Genomic DNA, 21,204 nt, shown 5'->3' with positions numbered 1-21,204 from the left:
GATTGAGGAAGTCCTACCAGATTTCGCATGAATTTGTTTTGAACTTTTACGAGAGTTGATAGGTCCATATACCCCCAAAGATCGGCCCCGTACAAAATTGCAGAGCTGACCTTGGTATCGTAAATCCTAAGAGCGGGTTTAACCCGTTTGGTTAGAGACTTTTTTTGCTCCTGCAGAAGACAACCAGTAAGGTGTGCAAACCTTAGGTGAAGTGTGTCAACCTGTGGTTTCCAGCTAAGGCGGTAATCCAAGGTTACGCCTAAATAGGTCATGACCTCAACTTGTTCAAGGCGTACTCCATTCATGCTCACTGAACTTTTAATAGGGCGACTTTTAGTTAAAACCATAAATTTGGTCTTGCTCACATTAATTTTCATATCATTAACCTCGCAAAACTCCTCAAATCTATTTAGTGCAATTTGCAGGCCACTACGGGTCTTTGAGAGGAGCAGAGTGTCATCGGCAAAGATGAGCATGGGGAACTTAGTCCCACCCAGAGAAGGAGCATCAGTAGGGGTGTCAGCAAAGAACTTCACCACCTGGTCGATAAACAGCAAAAAGAGCGTGGGTGCCAATACACAACCCTGACGGACGCCTTGGGTTACAGGGAAGCAATCCGTCACCTGCCCTTGGCCTCCCCACCTCACCCTGGCAAAGTTGCCCTCGTGTAGTCTTACTACCAGGTCAAGCAGTTCCGGCGGCAGTCCCAAATTTTTCAGGACGGCCAAAGTTTGACCCTTGGCACAAGATCGAAGGCCGACTTTAGATCTACAAAGGCGGCATAGATGGATCCGCCGCCCAACAGCACCACCTTCCAGTATATCAGGGTAAATCTGAAGACCTGGTCGATGGTGCTGGTGCCTGATCTAAAGCCTGCCTGTAAGGGAGAAAGAATACTTTCCATCTCTATCCAACCCTGGACTCTGGCAAGGACCATCCTGGCAATGATTTTTTGAATGGAGTCGATTAAGCTTATGGGGCGATAATTGCCCGGGACCGAGCGGTCCCCTTTTTTAAAGATTGGAAGTATTTCCGCCCCCTTCCAGGACACTGGGATCCGTGCCCCCTTGGCAATGGCATTCGCTACCGAAGTTATGTAGGGAACCCAGAGTTGGAGATTAGTTTTAAATAAATCAGCCGGGATGGAATCCATCCCTGGCACTTTCCCGCTCTGAACCAAGCGAAGTGCAGACTCGGTTTCTAAAGACGTAAAAATGAGCACTTGGCTATGGGAGAGGCGGGAGGTTTCACACGTAGCTTGGCCAGAATGAGGTTCCAAATCAGGATCCATAAACTGACTAGAATAAAATTCGACCCATTCTTACACAGACACATGATTATCAGGGATTTGTGAGTCGGGGTTCCTACCCCACTTCACTATTTCCCAAAATTTGACCTGGTTGGAGGACCTGCAAGCCTCTAAGAGATCAGACCAATGGCGTTCATCCCACTCTTTTTTCGCCTCCCACTGTACTTTTTTGTACCTTAAGCGTGCCTCTTTTATATCACTTGTGATCCTAGATTTAACTGCTTTAATTAAACCGCTATGCGCCACCGTACAATTTTTGTTGTACCATTTTTCCTGACAACCCTGTGCCCTCGCCTTACCTCGTGTTGATGGGAGGCTTAAAAGGGCCTTAAGATTGTTAAAACACTGTTCGTGAAGGTCACAGATCTGGTCAGTGGCAGCAGCGGTGGGTGGTAATTGCAAAATGTTGCTCAGAGTCCTCGAGACTACCACCGTTATGCCGTCTAAAAGGGAGGGATCCTCCACAACCCTTGACCATTTAAGCCTTCTTCTATCATTAGTCAGGATAGCATCTCCCGTTAGATATACATCAGGAGTAGTAGGCCTACCAGGGACACCAGGGAGTCTAAAACTAAGAGACAAAGGGTTGTGGTCGCTTTCAGGGCAAACCATGACTTCCATATCGTCCAGAAAAGACCAATATTCCATTTTGAGCAGAATATAATCTATTCTGCTTTTGCTAACCCCATTGTCAAAAGTGGGTTTACCGGCCTTGTCAGAGGCCGTACGACCATTAGCAGCTCGCAGACCCCATTCCAGACACAACCCCGCCCAATGTAAGGCCGCCTCTGTGCCCTTTTTAATGTTATTCAAGGACAGCATCAGGATATTCCACACGATGTCATCCTCCAGCCCCAGGTCCTCCCCCGCACTCAGCAAGGGTTCAAAGGTGCAGTTAAGGTCCCCTGCTAAAACAAGTAACTTGTCTCTTCCAATCCCTTCAAGGTAAGAATCTAATACATTCAATATAGCAGGACAACGCCCTCCGGGTCGGCCACGGGCATAGATGTTAATGACTACAACATCCTAGCAGTTTTCCTTACGTAATTTAATTCCCAGGAGATCCGGGTTATCAACATCAATTTCCACTGGCCTATAGCCAATAGACTGTTTGACCCAGGTAACTAGGTCCCCTGAAGCTCTACCTTTGAGACCCTTCACTGCTGGTTTAAAAAAATTTAAAAACCCTACCCTATGGATTGGGTCAAGAGCCCAACTCTCTTTAAACAATAAAATATCAAAAGTGTCGATAAAATCTATCCAATCCTCCGAACCCATGTGCCCCTTTAACCCCGCTATATTCCATGAAGCTAGTTTGAGCGGCACAGCCTCACTGGGGGATACAGTGACATTCTGAACACATTGAGCCACTCCCAGATTCTCACTCTTGTTAAATTGAGGACCCACCTCCAGATTAACGGCCGTATTATATATGGGGGCTGTCCCCTTCTCTATCTCCAGGGTGCCTCCCCCCAGACTTGATGCTGTGGTACAGACTACATCAGCCCCGCCAACATAATTACTGGAGTCACTCCCATTCCCGGTTACAGGGTTAAGTCAATCGATACCCTCCAGGCCAGAAAGAGATTCGAAGCGATTAAACAATATGGGATAGTGCGGGGTGGCGGGAGTTCTTTCCACTTGGAATCTCCTAATAGGTCTTCTTGGGATCATATGGGTAAGGGGGAACTCACAAAATCGTTTGGGATAAAAATACCCAAGACCCAGTGTCTGCACATCACCCAGTCTACCAAACCTTGCTTCCCTGCGTATGAAGTCCACTACCCAAGGGCCCTTAAAAGATATAATAATACAATCCCCTTCTAAGTCCTTAGTACAGTGGCCCACCCAATCAACTCTTCTCACAATCAATATATCTGTGGAAGAGGAGGGAGGGAGGGGACGGTGTTTGTTTAACCAAAATACAACTTTATTTTTGAGGTCCCCATAGTATTCCGTTTGGCCCTCCCTAATGGGTGCGACACCTGTTAGGACAAACGTGTATGGGGTGGCTTCAGCAGGTAAATCTGTGCAGGGGGGTCCCCGTTTTTTTACCTTTAGAGGAGAGAATGGAGGGATTGATACTTCTACTCCCCAATACCCCATTACTTATTTTTGGCTGTGTGGATGTGTTAGGGTCACCTCTCACATGGGCTTGGGCCAACGTAGCCACAACGGGCTTGGGGATACTTGGCTGACACAAAGGGTTAGATTTAGAGCTAGCCTTCTTTGAGGCCTGGGAAGTCGTGGCCATTGTGGGTATGTTATCATTATTCACAATACTGCCCCCTACCCCCATCCCTTCATGTTTATTTAAAGCAGGCCTTATGGGAGCTGGCTTAGCGGAAACTATAGATGACAACTTGCCCATAGCCACTGCTCCCTGTGATTTGGTATTACTAGGGAGGTTAGGATTCACCATGACACTTTGAGAATTAGCTAGTTTTTTTTAAAACCCAGTATTGACATTAACAAAATTCTCAAGAGCATCCAATTTTGAGGTCATCAATCTAGTTCTTTCCAAAACGGGCAGTAGAAGAGTTTTAAATAAAGCTTCCATTTTACCCAGCAAACCATCATCACTATTATTACACGTAGGACAAGGATCTAAGCACCCAAAAGGGATGTAGGGAGGACGCAGGGGATCATTTAAAACCATGGCAGGGGGTAGATTAGAAGTAACTTCGGGAGTAGTGGTCGGCTGGAGTGAGCCATTCGTTTTTAAGATCTTAATGGCGCCTCCCCCCTGACGGCCCTTACATCTTTTCCTCTTCCGCGATAGGTTTCTCATGTGGTCCTCATCGGAGGATGAGTCCGGCTGAGATTGACTAGCCAGAAGCACACTACCCTCAGCCCTACTACTATGTGAAATACCAAAGTATATATCACTATCAGAGGAGATCCGTGACGAGTCCTCCCCCTCCGCCTCACGGTGCACGTCCACCGGTGCTGCGACCAGAGGATGACTAGCACTCAGTGCCGGTGCATCGGGACTAGGTATTGTAGCAATAGAGCCTAACGAAGAACGTTTCCCACTAACAAGGTCGATTGAGAGGCGTTTTTCCGCCATAGCTATCTCTTATTCCAAAATCCCTGTAGCCCTGGAGATAAAGGCGTCCAAGGGGCCAGAGACCACCCCCTTAGTTGTCTGCAACTGAACAGTTCGTACCTTGTTAGAGCGTAGAGGCATGATTGGACCGATAACAAAATAATATATCTAATTGATACAACAGATCAAGGGGGGGGGGGTGGCCCAACCCAACCTCCCACGACCACGGACGGCCACAGACGGCCCGCCCTTGTCCCGGGCTTCTCCCGGGACGCTCCCGCGTGCTCCCGCGCAGCAGTATGCTGATCCTGTTAAGAAGGGTATGGAGAGGGCGGGGGCGTGGCAAGCAGGGAGAGCGGACCAGGTGTAACAAATTGGTCGATGCAGGGACTCCTGGGATATGGAGTCCCTGTTGCACAGCTCGCAGCCCCGCTGCAGTTCAATCCGCGCCCCTCCCGCTCCACTCCAGGCACAGACAGTCACCCTCCTCACGCTGCGAAGCGGGACCGGCGAGCAGTCCTCGGCCCCAAAGGAAGACACAGCTATCAGCAATCCAACGGGCAGCTCCTCCTCACCAGGCAGAGACAAAGTTCACAAAAGGTATCCCACGAAGGCTTCAGGAATCACTGTTTTTCAGCGCTCGAGGGCGGGGGGCGTGGCAAGCATGGAGAGCGGACCAGGTGTAACAAATTGGTCGATGCAAGCTCCTCCTCACCAGGCAGAGACAAAGTTCACAAAAGGTATCATTTCCATGTACAAGGGTGCAACAACTCAAAAGCGTGCATTTATAATCGAGCCCGCCAAGCCCGTTGTAACCCCTACGGAGCCCGCGAGGCAACGCTACCACTGTACTGTATGTATATATGAAAAATTTGCTAATAAAAACTGTTGAAATAAAAAAAAAAAAAAGGTCCGAAATGGGCATGCTTCTAGCAACAGATGATGGAATGGAGGAGAGGCAGAGCCTCTTCCTGACCTCCAGTGGATGGTGTCAGCCTCTCTGCCACACTGACCCCTGAACAGCAGCAAGATTGTCGCCAACTGTTGGCGCAATTCTCTGATTTGTTTTCCCTGGTTCCTGGTGTCACTGAGTGGTGCATCCATGATATGGACACTGGAGACAGTCCTCCTGGAAAGCACAAGGCTTACAGAGTGACTGACAGGGTCAGAGCTTACATCAAGGAGGCTTTCTCCAAGATGTTTGCCTTAGGGGTGATTGAGTCATCCAACAGTCCTTGGGCCAGCCCAGTGGTCTTAGTCCCAAAGGCTGCTGTGCTTGGTGCCACACCCAAACTCCGGTCCTGTGTGGACTACCAAGGACTCAATTCAGTTACCAGGACTGATGCGCACCCCATCCCCAGAGCTGATGAGCTCATTGATAGGTTAGGGGCTTCCCGGTACCTCAGTACGTTTGATTTGACATCTGGGTACTGTCAGATCGCCTTGACTGATGGGGCCACCGAGAGGTCAGCATTCTCCACACCAGATGGGCACTACCAATTCCGGGTTATGCCCTTTGGGATGAAGAATGCCCCTGACACCTTTCAGAGGTTGGTCAAACAGGTGTTCGCTGGACTGGAGGATTTCAGTGCCGCCTACCTGGTTGACATTGCAGTGTTTAGCGCCAGTTGGGAAGAACATCTGCACCACCTCTGGAAAGTGTTTCTGGCACTGTGAAAGGCAGGCCTCATGATCAAGGCGAGTAAGTGCCAGATCGGGCAGGGTTCTGTGGTGTACTTGGGGCACCAAGTAGGGAGCGGCCAGGTGGCGACCCTACAACCCAAGATTGATACCATCCTGGATTGGGAACCCCCAAAGGCTCAGACACAGGTGAGAGCCTTTTTAGTACTCACAGGGTATTACAGGAGGTTTGTCAAGGGGTATGGCAACATTGTTGCACCCTTGACTGTGCTGACTTCCAGGTAGCAGCCCTAGAAAGTGAACTGGGCTGACACGTGTCAGAAGGCTTTTGACGTCCTGAAGACTGCCATGTGCACAGCACCAGTGCTTCAGGCGCCCAACTTCTCAAAGGAATTCATTGTTCAAACAGACTGTTCAGAGCATGGTGTGGGGGCTGTTCTATCACCGAATAATGAAGAGGGCCTAGACTAACCTGTAGCCTTCATCAGTAGGAGGTTACTTTCACGGGAACAAAGGTGGAGTGCAATTGAGCGTGAGGCATTTGCTGTGGTCTGAGCACTGAAGAAGTTGAGACCATACTTGTTTGGAACTCACTTCCGGGTTCACACAGACCACAAGCACCTCAGATGGTTAATGCAGATGAGGAGTGAGAACCCAAATTTGCAGAGGTGGTCCATTTCCCTACAGGTGATGGACTTTACGGTGGAACACCTCCCTGGTACAGAACACGCCAATGTGGATGGTCTGCCCAGATTTTTCCGCCTTAGTTAAGAGAACTCCCAAGGGGAAGGGTAATTCTCCCCACATTTCAGCTGAGGGAACACGTGTTAGACCTGGTATCATTGGTGTGAGTCTCCGTTCCATTTTTCTTTTACTGATTGCCTCCTCTGTTTTTGATATGTTTTGCTGGTTAGATGCTTTGGGCACTGTGCCACTGCTATTCAGTGCCACAGTGCAACTGCTCCCTATGTTAAATTGTTTTACTAATTAGTGACTCCATGATTGGGTTATTAGATTTACTTGTCAGACCCTAGTACAGTGCACCCTGTGTGCCCAGGGCTTGTAAATCACATGATGCAGGTGGGCTTGCAGCACTGGTTTTGCCAGCCACAGAAGCAGCTTGTAAAGTGTGTCTCAGGCCTACCATTGCAGGGCCTGTGTGCAGTCTGTGACTGCCATGTCGACTTGGCAAGTGCACTCACTTGCCAGGCCCTAAACCTTCCCTTTTCTTCATATCAGACAACCCTAAGGTAGGCCCAAGGGCAGGGTGCATTGTAAGTATAAGGTAGGACATGCACTGGTGTGTGTGGCATGTCCTAATGGTGAATTACAGCCATTTTCGTTTTTCACTATTGCAAGGCCAACTGTTCCCCATAGGCCAGAATGGGCAGTTCGATTATTACATCTTATAATCCTAACTGACTCAGGGAACTAGGTAGAAATTCGAGCTTAGTATGACTGAACTCAGAGTGATAAAATACATCTTTTAGTGAAGTTGGTTTTAACATTCTGTGTTTGAAAATACCACTTTTCGAAAGCAGGTATTTTCTTGCCTAACTATCCAAGTCTGCCTCTGCTAGGTTGTGTATTCCTTGTCTGGAGTTTAAGTGACAGGGGCTGAGGGGTTTCAGGAGAAAGGGTGAGTCAGTACAAGGCTGAATAGAGAGATCTGCATATAGATGGGTGGGAGGAGCTGCACATGGGACCTGAATAGGGCTGTGCCTTCCCTCCACAATGCTGGCTCCACCTCCTGTAGTATGTCTGATGTCCCTGGCCTACACTGTGAAAGGGAAGAAGGAGTCTTGTCAACAAAGTGTTCCAGGACTGAGGAGAACTGGTTTGGACTAGGCAGAGGGCTCACTGACTTCAGAGAACAAAGAGAATAGTAATATAAATATGGGGACCCAGACCCCAAGATTTTAGAACACTTCTGGGCACAAGAGGAACCTTTTGCCAACAAGAAGAACCAAGGAAGCTGCAGGAGTTTGGACTGCCCCTCTGCCAGTGTGCTGTTTGCTGGGTTGGCCTGCAGTGGTCTCTTCATTGCCAAGGAAAGGAGAATTAACTTTTAAAGAACTTTCCTCATCTTGCAGAATATTACTCCAAGGGCTTGATTTGAGCTTGCCTCCTGACCGAAGTCTCAGGGATACCAGACTTCACCCCCTTCTGTGTGCCTGCATCTGGAACATGCTGTTCTAGTGCTACAGAAGGAACCTGTAATACCGACGCCGGCGAGCGATGCCATAATCTGCAATGAGGTCGTGAGCGCTGTTCCGACTTGCAACATAGACCCGACGCCGGCCGCCGTGCAACATCGACGCCAGCGAACAACATCGTAAGTCTGCCATAGCCGTGAGCGCTGCTCCGACTTGCGATGCCGACCCGACGCCAGCTGCTGTGCCGCATTGACTCCGAAGCCGACATCATCGCGAAGCCGATCGTCGACGTGGGTGGTCAAGAATCCATCGGCATCGCGACGTCACCTCCACTCCGGTCAGTAACCTACGCCTCCCCTGCCAGCGCAAGCATCCAGGACACCGACGCATCATCTCCCCCGAAGTAAGGGACCGGCACGGCACCGTGCCAACGACGCTGCATCTCCCCGATTTCGTGAGCTGTCTTTGTTTTCACTTTTCCAAGGTACTGTTCTTTGTGGGTCTGCTTTGACTCCGGGCCCGACGCTGCGCACCTCGCTGTCTGCGCCGTACTTTGGGATGTCTTTGACCTTGACGTAGTGATAACTCTAGTTGGGGTTATTTGTTGCTAAAGACTATTTTTAAGTGAATAACCTATTTTTGAACTATTTCTACCATCTTGAAGAATTCTTATTGAGTACAGTACTGTGGATTTTTGTCGTTGTATGGTCTTGTGATGAGTCTCTATAAAGAATACTTATTTTTATAAAACATGTGTTGTGTCCATCTGTAGTGTTTTCACTGTATTGCTGTATGTGTTCACAAATCCTTAACACACTGCCTCTGAGATAAGTCTGTCTGCTCGTGCCCAGCTACCAAGGGGGTGAGCAGGGGTTATCCAGTAGATTAATCCCCTTTCCCTGACTTTGAAGCAAGGGTCCCTATTTGGTCAAAGGTGTATACCATTGCAAACTAGAGACCCCCAGTTCTAACAATCACCTCTATACACAACTCACTGGTGGAAAAGAAGAATAGACAACTTAACACAGGCCTGGGGGCGGCCACCCAAGGCAGAATTCATGGTATAAATGCACACTTAAAAAAATATAAAGCATCATTAAAAAAAGCAAACTAAATGCATAAATTTAAACCAGCAAAAGATGAAATAATACTCAAGCTACCAATGACAAGGAGATATTATCGGAAAGCTCTCTGGAAGGCTAAAAATACATCCCACAACAACCAATTGTGCAGTGTGCATGCACTACTATAACCCAAAAAGCAGTCTGAATTTTGGCACTTTGTGAACACACTAAAGAATCCATGTATATAAAGGTGAACTGTATACTGCAAGAAAGGTGGATGACACATATAAGAAGCATGTACACTACTGACGAAGCACCAGAGGCGTCATATAGATGCCCAACAAGGGCTGGAGCCAGTATGCACAGGTCCCAGAATCGTGATGTGGATCCAAACTGCACCTGATTCTTTAAAAGGGGAACACAAAGAATGCTGCAAACAACAGGTTGATAGCCTTACTTGATGAAGAGGCTAAGACATGCACAGCCATTCTCTTAACCCCTTCGATGCTGATGACGAGCTCAGCTCGTCATCAGCTATGCCTCTCCTGTGCGGATGACGAGTCAGCTCGTCATCTAACGCGGCTTTTTAAAAATTGCCGCACACAGCGGGAAAAGCCGCCGCATCGAAGCGGGATCTAGAAAGCTGGTCAGAGAAAGAAAATTAGATCCCCTACTACCAAACTGGACTTAGGCATAAAGCCTTACTGTAGACAATATCATTGCCTCATCATACTTGGTCACTTGAACGAAAAGCTCTTTCCAGCCACCCCTCTACATCTGCTATGTAGACTATTCAGCAGCGTTCAACAGGGTGGATCGTCAAATATTATGGAAGAAGCTGACCATGTGGAGCATTCCTCAAAATCTGCTTAATGCAATCATGGCACACTACACAGATACCAGGGTGCGAGAAAAACTAAGTCAAAGGAAAAGACCACAAAACCAAATTGACACAAAAAAGGGCAACATTTTTGCCCCGCTGTTGTTTAATTCATACTGATTTAGGGACTACAATAAAGAATGCCAACTCATTTCCCCCTAGTACAGGATGACACAAGATAACGATCCAACAATTTGCATTTGATCTTGCAGTCTTAGACCGCACAATACTAAGAGAACAGTACACCCTTGATGAGCTGAGTGGGGCAAACACCAACAAAACAAAAGTAACGATATTCGGGTAGCTTAAGGAGAAAGCCAGGTAAGTGTGGAAACTTGGCCGAGCGAAGATTGATGACACTAATACTTACAACTAGCTAGGAATATGGCGAACTGACACAATTAAACCACAATTCCATTCGCGATCACTGGAAAAAAAGCCTGCAAGGTAATATTTGCAATTTGTCACCTAAATACAAAGCTATATAGCCCTTCAGCGGAAGCTATTGTGAGGGCAATAGGAGCGAAATTGGTACCCTCTATTTCATATGACCAACCAGCTTTCCCCAGGATAATGGCCGCATTACTAGGCAAGATGCAATGCATTACCTACAGATGAGTATTGCAGCTACCACAGTATATCCAGCGAGCACAGATACCAATTCACCAGTTGTGCATTCAGACAACCAACATCTCAATCCAATGATAATGCGTTAAATACTTGTCACCCCAACCCCAAATGGTAAGATGTTACAAAAAATACTTATTATTTTCATCACAGGGCTTTAATCGAAAATCAATCCATATATCGTGACACAATTTATTTATGAAAAACCTTTTTGCGCTAAAAAAAGCATCACATAGAGAAAGTCATAAAAAGCTGTTTATAAAAAGGTGCATGAACTGAAGAAATAACCCAAAAATCAAGGATTTAAAAACAAAGTAAGAGAGAGAACACAACCAAAACAGTTACATCTTTCATTGAATAGTGCTAATTTGTAGAAATCCACCCTAGAGGGAGGAAGGCAGGGAGAAGTCACATGAAAGCTCGGCTTGTTATGGGCTCGAGGTTCCAGCAGGACCACGAGCTGACTCAGAGCCAAGCCTCAGGTTCGAGCTTTCTGTGACTCACCCATGTCTAGTACACGCAAACAGCATCCAACTATCCCTGCGGCTAGGATGGTGCTGTATAGCTGCCTATATGTCCTTATTACAATTATAATTTGCACATTTATCTGTCGTATACCCTAACCCACCAATCACACTGCCGGGCACTGAGTCCCATAACATAGTAACCGCACCTCGGTGTTCATCACAGACGTTTCTCACGTAGGGACAAAACAAAAAACACCATTCCAACAACTTACTCTATCTACATAGCGTAGCTTGCTATTTGTGTAAGCTCTTCAGCGCCCCACACTGGGGTACAAGCCCGCGATACAAATGCCACGATAAAAATACAACTTCATGTCAATGTCAGATAGTGTCCCCATCCAATGGCGCTGGCAGCAGCTCCACTTGAGGCAGCTGTTTAAATTCTGAGAATAACATTTGTCTTTGAGTATTTTCTTCTTTGCTCATGCACTTCCCTACATCTCCGGTTTAACATCACTACCACGATACCCATTAAAATTAAAGATTACAGGAACCAGTCATATCGGCGACTTGGAACATTACCTTCTTTCAGTCCCATAAGTGTTTATTGAAACTTTTTTAATGTTAAGAGTCCTGCGCCCTGGCAGAAAATGGCATGATGGCATGATTCCAAATTGCTTAAAAAGCAGAATGAAGGCAGCTTCAAAGCAAAGTTCGCGCTTTGAACGAATCAAGGGAGCCCGCTAGGGCTGGTGGAAAAAGCACATCTGGAAGGAAGGGGGGTGGTATATGTACGGTACACAGGGCTCACTGTGTGAGCAAACCAGCTGTGTTGGCTCTGCCCAGCACTCACAGCCATCATCTCGCTCGTACGTGACTCGCTCGGAGTCTTCCCTGACCCTGGCAGCAGAGCAGACGATCCCCTCAGGGTAAAGACTGAGGAAGGGTGCGGGAGCATCGAAACGGCCCCTCTTTTGCTCCTCGCTGGGGCATGAGGTGGTGAAGGGAACAGAGTTCAGCCAGAAACAAGGGCATCTCCCCAGACCCCTTATGATTTTCATTGAGAACGTTTTTAGGGCTCGCCTACTGATGCGCTTGCGCATAGCTGGCGAGCTATATTGTGGCTTAAACAGAGCTTAACCATCTCGGCGATTTGTTGTTGCAAGCGCATTTGCAAAAAGCGCATGCACATCAAAGCCACCAGGCATCTCAAGCTTCCCCCAGCCGGCATTTCTCCTCCCCTAATTATTCACTGCACGGCCGGCCGGCACATCAAAGGCTGCTGCTGCCGTGACTCGCATTTCTCCTCCCTCCTCCCCTTTCACTGCCCAGGCATGGATTTGTTTGTTTATATGACACTTGTATTATTTTATTGGGCATTTATTTAACTTAACATGGCTGCACAAATTTGTTTGCATACTTTTGCCCATTTTCGCTGTTTGACCAGCAATGTATGACTGTATAAACATGTTTGTCTCTTATTTTCTTGCCCTTTGTTTCAAGCTTTTTTAAAAGTTTTGTTTTCATTCTTCTGTCCTTTTACTGGTTTGCATTTTCTCTTCATACCCGTTTCTTCTTTTGTTGGTCCATTTTTCTTTCTTTTTTTCTTATTTGTAATTTCAATACATCTACGGCTTTCCTTCTTTTTCTTTCCTCCCACATCTCTCCATCCCATTCCCTCCCCCTGCTGCTGTCTGTCTTATCTCCTCCCTCTTCCTTTATCTCCTCTTCCTCCCCAGCACAGAAAGCTCTCGTGACCCGCAGTCCCATCCCTCGCGCCCTCTCCCTCCTGTCGCCCTGATATCTATCACCAGTTCCCGCGCTCACATCATTCTTCTGTCTCTTCCCGCCTTTTCTTCTCACGGTCTCCTCTTTCTGTCTCCATCTTTTACGAACAGCCGTCTCCCTCCCTGCCCTCTTCCCGCAGTCTGCCTCTTCCTCCCCCGCCATGATAAACTGTTGTTTTCCATGATGTGCTGAGCAGCACCGCCCGGCCCAGCCCCACTCCCAATCTCGTGTCTAGTTTCACCGGTGCAAAGTGTGTCTGTACTTCTCTCACGTTAAGCTTCAACTGTGTTTCTGCACTGTGGCCCACGTCTGTGTCCGTCCTGTTTTCAGAGCACAATTTTCACAATCGCATGTCCACTGTTGGTGCTGACGGTTATTCATTCCTACCTTCGTTCTGTGCTCACCCCGACCCCTCTAGCTCTCCATTTCATCATAGTCTTGTCTCTTATTTTCTTGCCCATTGTTTCAAGCTTTTTTAAAAGTTTTGTTTTCATTCTTCTGTCCTTTTCCTGTTTTACATTTTCTCTTCATACCCGTTTCTTCTTTTGTTGGTCCATTTTTCTTTCTTTTTTTCCTTATTTGTAATATCAATACATCTAAGTCACGTAAATACAAAACATGTTGCATTACAAATGCTATAGGTGTCACATTTGCGAAAGTTATATCTATTGGCATTGTAAATGACAAAGCTATTAATTTAGCTATTTTAAAAAATAACAAGTAAATAAAAAAAAATTCATTTATAAGACCAATAGCTCAAACTTTCCTAATGCGAGCCCTATTGCATTTCCAATGCTTGTTTCCCTTGTCTCTCGTTTCACACACTTTCGCCCCACTACAACTGACTTTCGAGGTTGACAGATTTAAAGCACAGCCTGCGCACCTCAGTGCTTTCTTTTCAAACATGCACGGAATACACGTAGCTACTTACCCAACCAAGACTGCTTCGTGGCTTGCACGTCTTCTCTATAGGACAAATAGTCTAGGCTTTACGAACAGATAAATGTTGCTCCAGCGACGCCTCTTCCTCGGAAAGAACCAATGACAGCGCATCCAGTAATTTAGTTATTACATGCCTGGCAAGGAGAGTTTGCTGTTGGGCTGGACCTGTCCAGTGGCGTCACTAGGAGGGTGCGGGGGGTGTGGACCGCACCGGGTGACACCCTCACAAGGGGTGACACCTTCTATAATGAGTAATGAGTAATGTTTTGTTCTTTCAAAAAGCGACCGCTTTGAGACTTAAAATGCCAAAATAAACCAAGCAGGCGCTCAGTTTCGAAAGCCTTTCCAAAAGGCATTTACCTTTGAATAAATAAATACATTACCGATTCCGCTCGCAGGTACACATTAGTTGAATCCATTAATTCAGTATGTGCATAAGAATGAATAAATAATGCCAACATTAGGGATTTTACAGAAACTCCGAGGCTTATGGTCTTCTTAGCGGATCTGTGGAAATCTCAGATATAACTAAACTGATTTTAATTCCACTTACATTTCAATTTATATTTGTATATCTATATAGCAGCACTAAAGTAATATATTGCATCCAGGCACTAGAACAGGAAGGAGGTTTAACAGTTAGATGCAGGGGGAGTTTTAGTAATGTATTATTAAGGGAATAGTTGCTTTATGGCTTTTCTAAAGACAATAAGAGACGGGTGTGAACAATCATTTGAGACCTGGAAAGGAAAATTTTCTGTCACTTTTGGATTCACTTCGGGAGAAAGGGTGAATCAAAAGATGCCAGCCTGGGACACAGAGGCCAAGTGGGTGAACCGAGCCCAATTCTGCAGGGTACGAGAGAACAAAAGTAAACAGCAGTATAGTTAGCAAAAAGGGGCTGGCGAGGCATAGTGCAAACCTTTGACCAAGCAGTCTTCTAGCTCTTTCCAATTATGGCAGGAAAAGAAAGAAACTTTGAAACATTTCTTTCAGGGTAAGGAAATTCTTAATAGTCGGGCCAGCAATTGCCTGGTATATGAAGAGGGTGAGAAAATGGGTAATTTCCTGGCCTGGATGGCCAAGGAAAAAACAATCAAAATCAAATTACTGGTATAAAAGATCCGGGTACGGGAGAGATAGAAAGAGACACCGGGAAGATGGGGCACATTTCTGAATTATTCTAACTCTCTGTATAAAGGGCCAGAGTCAAGCACGTGACCTGATACAAGCCAAGCAACACAGGACCCGCAGGTTTAAGCAGACACCTGGGGCGTGTCACGAACAACGTGCGTCTGCGCAAACATTTGCACATATGTTCGCTGCGAGATGGTGCAGGCAGAGGGTGAGTTGGTGCAGGCGGAGGGAGATGGTGCAGTCAGAGGGTGAGATGGTGCAGGCAGAGGGGAGATGGTGCAGGCAGAGGGTGAGATGGTGCAGACAGAGGGGAGATGGTACAGGTAGAGGGTGAGATGGTGCAGGCAGAGGGTGAGATGGTGCAGGCAGAGGGTGAGATGGTGCAGGCAGAGGGGAGATGGTGCAGGCAGAGGGTGAGATGGTGCAGGCAGAGGGTGAGATGGTGCAGGCAGAGGGGAGATGGTACAGGCAGAGGGTGAGATGGTGCAGGCAGAGGGTGAGATGGTGCAGGCAGAGGGGAGATTGTGCAGGCAGAGGGAGGGATGGTGCAGGCAGAGGGTGAGATGGTGCAGGCAGAGGGTGAGATGGTGCAGGCAGAGGGGAGATGGTACAGTCAGAGGGTGAGATGGTGCAGACAGAGGGTGAGATGGTGCAGGCAGAGGGGAGATTGTGCAGGCAGAGGGAGGGATGGTGCAGGCAGAGGGAGAGATGGTGCAGGTGGAGGGGAGATGGTGCAGGTGGAGGGAGAGATGGTGCAGGCAGAGGGGAGATGGTGCAGGCAGAGGGGAGATGGTGCAGGCAGAGGGTGAGATGGTGCAGGCAGAGGGGAGATGGTGCAGGCAGAGGGGAGATGGTGCAGGCAGGGGGAGATGGTGGAGGCAGAGGGAGAGATGGTGAAGGCAGAGGCAGTGGCGTCACTAGGGGGGTGCGGGGGGTGCGGACCGCACCGGGTGACACCCTCACAAGGGGTGACACCATCTGTAATGAGTAATGAGTAATGTTTTGTTCTTTCAAAAAGCGACCGCTTTGAGACGTAAAATGCCAAAATAAACCAAGCAGGCGCTCAGTTTCGAAAGTCTTTCCAAAAGGCATTTACCTTTGAATAAATAAATACATTACCGATTCCGCTCGCAGGTACAGATTAGTTGTATCCATTAATTCAGTATGTGCATAAGAATGAATAAATAATGCCAACATTAGGGATTTTACAGAAACTCCGCGGCTTATGGTCTTCTTAGCGGATCTGTGGAAATCTCAGATATAACTCAACTGATTTTAATTCCACTTACATTTCAATTTATATTTTTATATCTATATAGCAGCACTAAAGTAATATATTGCATCCAGGCACTAGAACAGGAAGGAGGTTTAACAGTCAGATGCAGGAGGAGTTTTAGTAATGTATTATTAAGGGAATAGTTGCTTTATGGCTTTTCTAAAGACAATAAGAGACGGGTGTGAACAATCATTTGAGACCGGGAAAGGAACATTTTCTGTCACTTTTGGATTCACTTCGGGAGAAAGGGTGAATCAAAAGATGCCAGCCTGGGACACAGAGGCCAAGTGGGTGAACCGAGCCCAATTCTGCAGGGTACGAGAGAACAAAAGTAAACAGCAGTATAGTTAGCAAAAAGGGGCTGACGAGGCATAGTGCAAACCTTTGACCAAGCAGTCTTCTAGCTCTTTGCATTTATGGCAGGAAAAGAAAGAAACTTTAAAACATTTCTTTCAGGGTAAGGAAATTCTTAATAGTCGGGCAAGCAATTGCCAGGTATATGAAGAGGGTGAGAAAATGGGTAATTTCCTGGCCTGGATGGCCAAGGAAAAAAACAATCAAAATCAAATTACTGGTATAAAAGATCCCGGTACGGGAGAGATAGAAAGAGACACCGGGAAGATGGGGCAAATTTCTGAATTATTCTGACTCTCTGTATAAGGGGCCCCGAGTCAAGCATGTGACCTGATACAAGCCAAGCAACACAGGACCCGCAGGTTTAAGCAGACACCTGGGGCGTGTCACGAACAATGTGCGTCTGCGCAAACATTTGCACATATGTGCGCTGCGAGATGGTGCAGGCAGAGGTTGAGTTGGTGCAGGCGGAGGGAAGATGGTGCAGTCAGAGGGTGAGATGGTGCAGGCAGAGGGGAGATGGTGCAGGCAGAGGGTGAGATGGTGCAGGCAGAGGGAGGGATGGTGCAAGCAGAGAGGGAGATGGTGCAGGCAGAGGGTGAGATGGTGCAGACAGAGGGTGAGATGGTGCAGGCAGAAGGGAGATGGTGCAGGCAGAGGGTGAAATGGTGCAGGCAGAGGGGAGATTGTGCAGGCTGAGGGAGGGATGGTGCAGGCAGAGGGAGAGATGGTGCAGGTGGAGGGAAGATGGTGCAGGTGGAGGGAGAGATGGTGCAGGCAGAGGGGAGATGGTGCAGGCAGAGGGGAGATGGTGCAGGCAGAGGGTGAGATGGTGCAGGCAGAGGGGAGATGGTGCAGGCAGGGGGGAGATGGTGGAGGCAGAGGGAAAGATGGTGCAGGCAGAGGGAGAGATGGTGCAGGTGCAGGGGAGATGGTTCAGGCAGAGGGAGAGATGGTGCAGGCAGAGGGGAGAAGGTGCAGGCAGAGGGTGAGATGGTACAGGCTAAGGGAGAGATGGTGCAGGCAGGGGGTGAGATGGTGCAGGTGGAGGCGAGATGGTGCAGGCAGAGGGGACATGGTGCAGGCAGAGGATGAGATGGTCCATCCGGTAAGTTGTGAGGGGGTGACACCATGAGTTACCTGCACCGGGTGACACCAACCCTAGTGACACCACTGGACCTGTCCCTCCCCGGAGCGTGCCGTCCGTGACATTTTCCCCGGATCTCCTCTGTTAGCCCTGGTAGCCAGTGGGACGGATGGTCGCCCGGTCTCCGTGCCGCGAGCTCCACGTGTCCGTCCCCGCTGGGTGCGCGCTCTGCAGTAACCTGAAGAAGACGGGAAGAGCAGGGAGAGGCTGAGCTGTGAGGTCAGGCACTGCCTGCTCTGCTCATGTTAGCCATCTGCGAGAACTGGTCTCCCCGAGCCCTCGCAGCCTCGACATCTCTCACAGCGACGCTCATCAAACACTGATCTCCAGGAAACACTTGAGAGTATTTACTGTCAGACTTAAGATTCCATAACAAATTCCAAAACGGAGATTTGAGTTGGACCTCCCTTGAAGGATTGTCTCGTGTCTTTTTACACTATAAATACACAATAGAAAATAAAGTCCTGTCAAACTCACTACATAGCTACTAAGTTTCCAGACTGCTTATGTGTGACATTTCCAATAAGGTCCATGTTTTGCATGTGTTATTCAAGCGCCTGTAAGTTACACTTTTAGTTTTAGTGATACTTTACCACAAGTAAAGAAAAGTAGGTATGTCTATGTAATGAGATTTAAAAAAGGATTCAGTGATGGAAAGTTTATTTCCAGGGCTTTAAGTGGAATGAGAAAACTAGGGCGGTCTCTCAAAGGGGCATGGTCGATGTAATTAAAGGCGTTGCTTGAAAATACTCAAACTAAAAATCTGTGTTTAGCATAATGTGCCTTTTTGCTGTTTCTGTAATTGCATATAGATATATAATAAAACAAGTAACATTGTACCTACAATTAGGGTGACCAACTGGCATGGGTGCAAATTCAGGACAGTGAGTGTAAAAATTCAGGACAAAGGGTCAAAATTCAGGACAAAAATTCAGGACAGGAGGTCAAAATTCAGGACAAAAGGTAAGTTTCACAGACACATCAGAGGAGGTTGCACAATAGTATATAAGTACATAGACAACCACTGAAGTACAAGTAAAAAAAAAGTTTATATTAGGTTGAGACAATTGTGCACTTCATGGTTTGTCAGTATGCGCGCAGTTCTAAGCAAATGGGCAGGTCTTTTTGTGGTAACAAAACAGCCCCCACCTATCCAGCTCCCAGAGAAAATACCTGATGCCTGGTCCGGCCAGTCTGGCCTTGCTACCACCCTCCAATGGAGACCTTCATCTTGACATAGACCCTCTCTCATGTGTATTTAATTTCTTCTATAGTGCTACTCACCCCAAGTATGTGAGGCAGAGTGTTGGAGTGCGTTACAACACACACATATTATATAGAGACAATCACTCATATAAATGTGAAAGTCAATGTATAGGAAATGTTGCTTAAGATAATGGGGCTTACAATGTGTAATCATACTTTCATTCATCATTCAGTCTTTCACCATTCATTCTGTCCTTCCATCTGTGAGCCCATCTATGTCCATATTCCACTATTTACAAACCTATGCATCACGTATCCTTACATCCATCATTTCACACATCCATCCCACAATCCACCCTTTTACTCATCCATTATCCATCCAGCCACCCTTTCATGGTTGTTAGGTGCATAAAAAAATGCAGCAACCATGGCTGCTATACTATAACTATAATCCTTTCCTTTGAACTTCTTTCACCACCTTCCTTTGGTTAACTGGATTCTCACCTAGCAGCAGCATGGGCGTTTTTGCACTTCCATGTGACAGAATGCCCTGCCCTGGACCGAGGCTGGTGGAGGCCACCACATGCTGTGCCAGCCACACTGACCCATTGTCATTCTGTATGTGGCAATCATCCCCATACAGAATGACAATAGGCGGGGTGGGGCTGCTCTTGTGCTCAGAGGACTGCGAGGCGGCCCCATCAGGGAGCTGAGGCCTTTTGCAGGGGAACAGCTCTGTTCTCTGAAAGGCCCAAAATTACGGACAAAAGGCGTCCGTAAAAGGGATCCCATGGACAACGGACGTGAGGTCCAATTTATGGACTGTCCGTGAAATTTACTGACGGTTGGTCACCCTACCTACAATAAGTAAGGGCTAGTGGCTTTGCCAATGGCTGTTAGTTGTGTAAGATAAATAAGCAACAACTATGGCTTTGTTGTATAGAATATTGAAAATACTTCAGTTCTGAAAATGATGAGACTGGAAGAACTATTATATCACAAGCAGTGAAGGGTGGTACTGCTGCAGAGTTAAGATTGTTTTTTTCACCCTGGGTGCAAAAATGGAGAGCCGGATAGAGACCCGTCTCAGCACCTGCTTTCTAGAACTGCTAGTGCTGGGCACTGGCAGGACCCGGCCCACCTAAAGCCCTGGCCTATATTATAGGGAAGGGAGGCAAATATTAGAAACAGCACAAACTGGTGGATGGATGCGGGCAAATACCTTGAACTGTTTAACGTCCATCCATAGGGTGAGGTGCACTACATCCAGGTTGGGGGATCAGGGTCTAGTGGCCAAGTGGCTCACTACATCACCTTCCCACTTTAGTCTGATTCATAGGACTTGATTCTGCACACAAAGTCATTAAGTCTCTGACTTGGTTGAGGATTTGGGTGTAGGTTGTTTTACTGGCTCTGGGACCTGTAATGCGGTTCCTCTTGGCTCACTTCCCCTTGGGGGTCTGTTGTTCGACTCTCACTCCTGGGCTGGTCTTGAGGCTGATCACCTCCTGTTGGTAGTCATGGGACATGTCTGCTGTGGTGAGGTCTTCATCCTTTTGATCACCTCCAGTAATCTCATTACCCCCGTCAGGGGCATCCACATGTTGAAACCAGGATATGTTCAGAATTACCGTCTCCACACCTCTGCGGGTGGTTACCATTATGCCCTCCACAGTTGTTACCTTTCAGACTCCAGGTTTGTATGGTGTACAGAACTTTCACCCTGGCCGGCGGTCCTTCAGGAGCACATGCTCTCCGGGTCCAAGACTGCAGTGAGATGCTCTCCTTTTAAGGCTTGCCCTTTTGTTGTTCTGCACCCGCCTGTTCTGGGTACCATCTGGATCATACTTAGGCGGGATCCACTCCGGGTGTACTGTAATTGTGTTACGCTGGTAACCCTTTAGCACAGTGGGTCTTAACCTTTTGACTGCTGTGGACCCCCACAGAATCATTACTGGGAATCCGGGACCCCTACTGAGTCAGTATTGGAAGACAGGGACCCTCAACCTAAGCACTTTCTATGATTTGAACCTCAAAGCAATGCACACAAATATAAAAAAGAAGTATACACCAAAGAAATGCCTAAATATTGGAATATGCAGTTTAATTCACAATCAAATTTGTAAAAGTTTTACAATTTTCAATTTCTTTCCTTCTTTTT

The 21,204-nt window shown here is 47.4% G+C and overlaps 1 protein-coding gene across 3 annotated transcripts in view; it reads right to left on the bottom strand.

The window, feature by feature from the left end:
- LOC144773050 (transmembrane protein 45A-like) overlaps positions 1-21,204 on the bottom strand; it is a 489,234-nt gene that overhangs the window by 296,662 nt on the left and 171,368 nt on the right. Inside the window, exon 1 of one of the 3 annotated variants that reach the window (XM_078657834.1) lies at positions 13,913-13,948. The exons of the other annotated variants lie outside the window; for them this stretch is intronic. The gene's annotated coding sequence lies outside the window, so the exon portion shown is untranslated. Of the gene's footprint in view, positions 1-13,912; positions 13,949-21,204 lie in introns of those variants that run through there. 3 annotated transcript variants of the gene reach the window in all.

This window comes from Lissotriton helveticus, chromosome 8 (assembly GCF_964261635.1).
Source record: "Lissotriton helveticus chromosome 8, aLisHel1.1, whole genome shotgun sequence".
Classification (NCBI taxonomy): Eukaryota; Metazoa; Chordata; class Amphibia; order Caudata; family Salamandridae; genus Lissotriton; species Lissotriton helveticus.
Note: the sequence above shows the minus strand (reverse complement) of the source record. Positions and strands in the feature narration are given on the sequence as shown.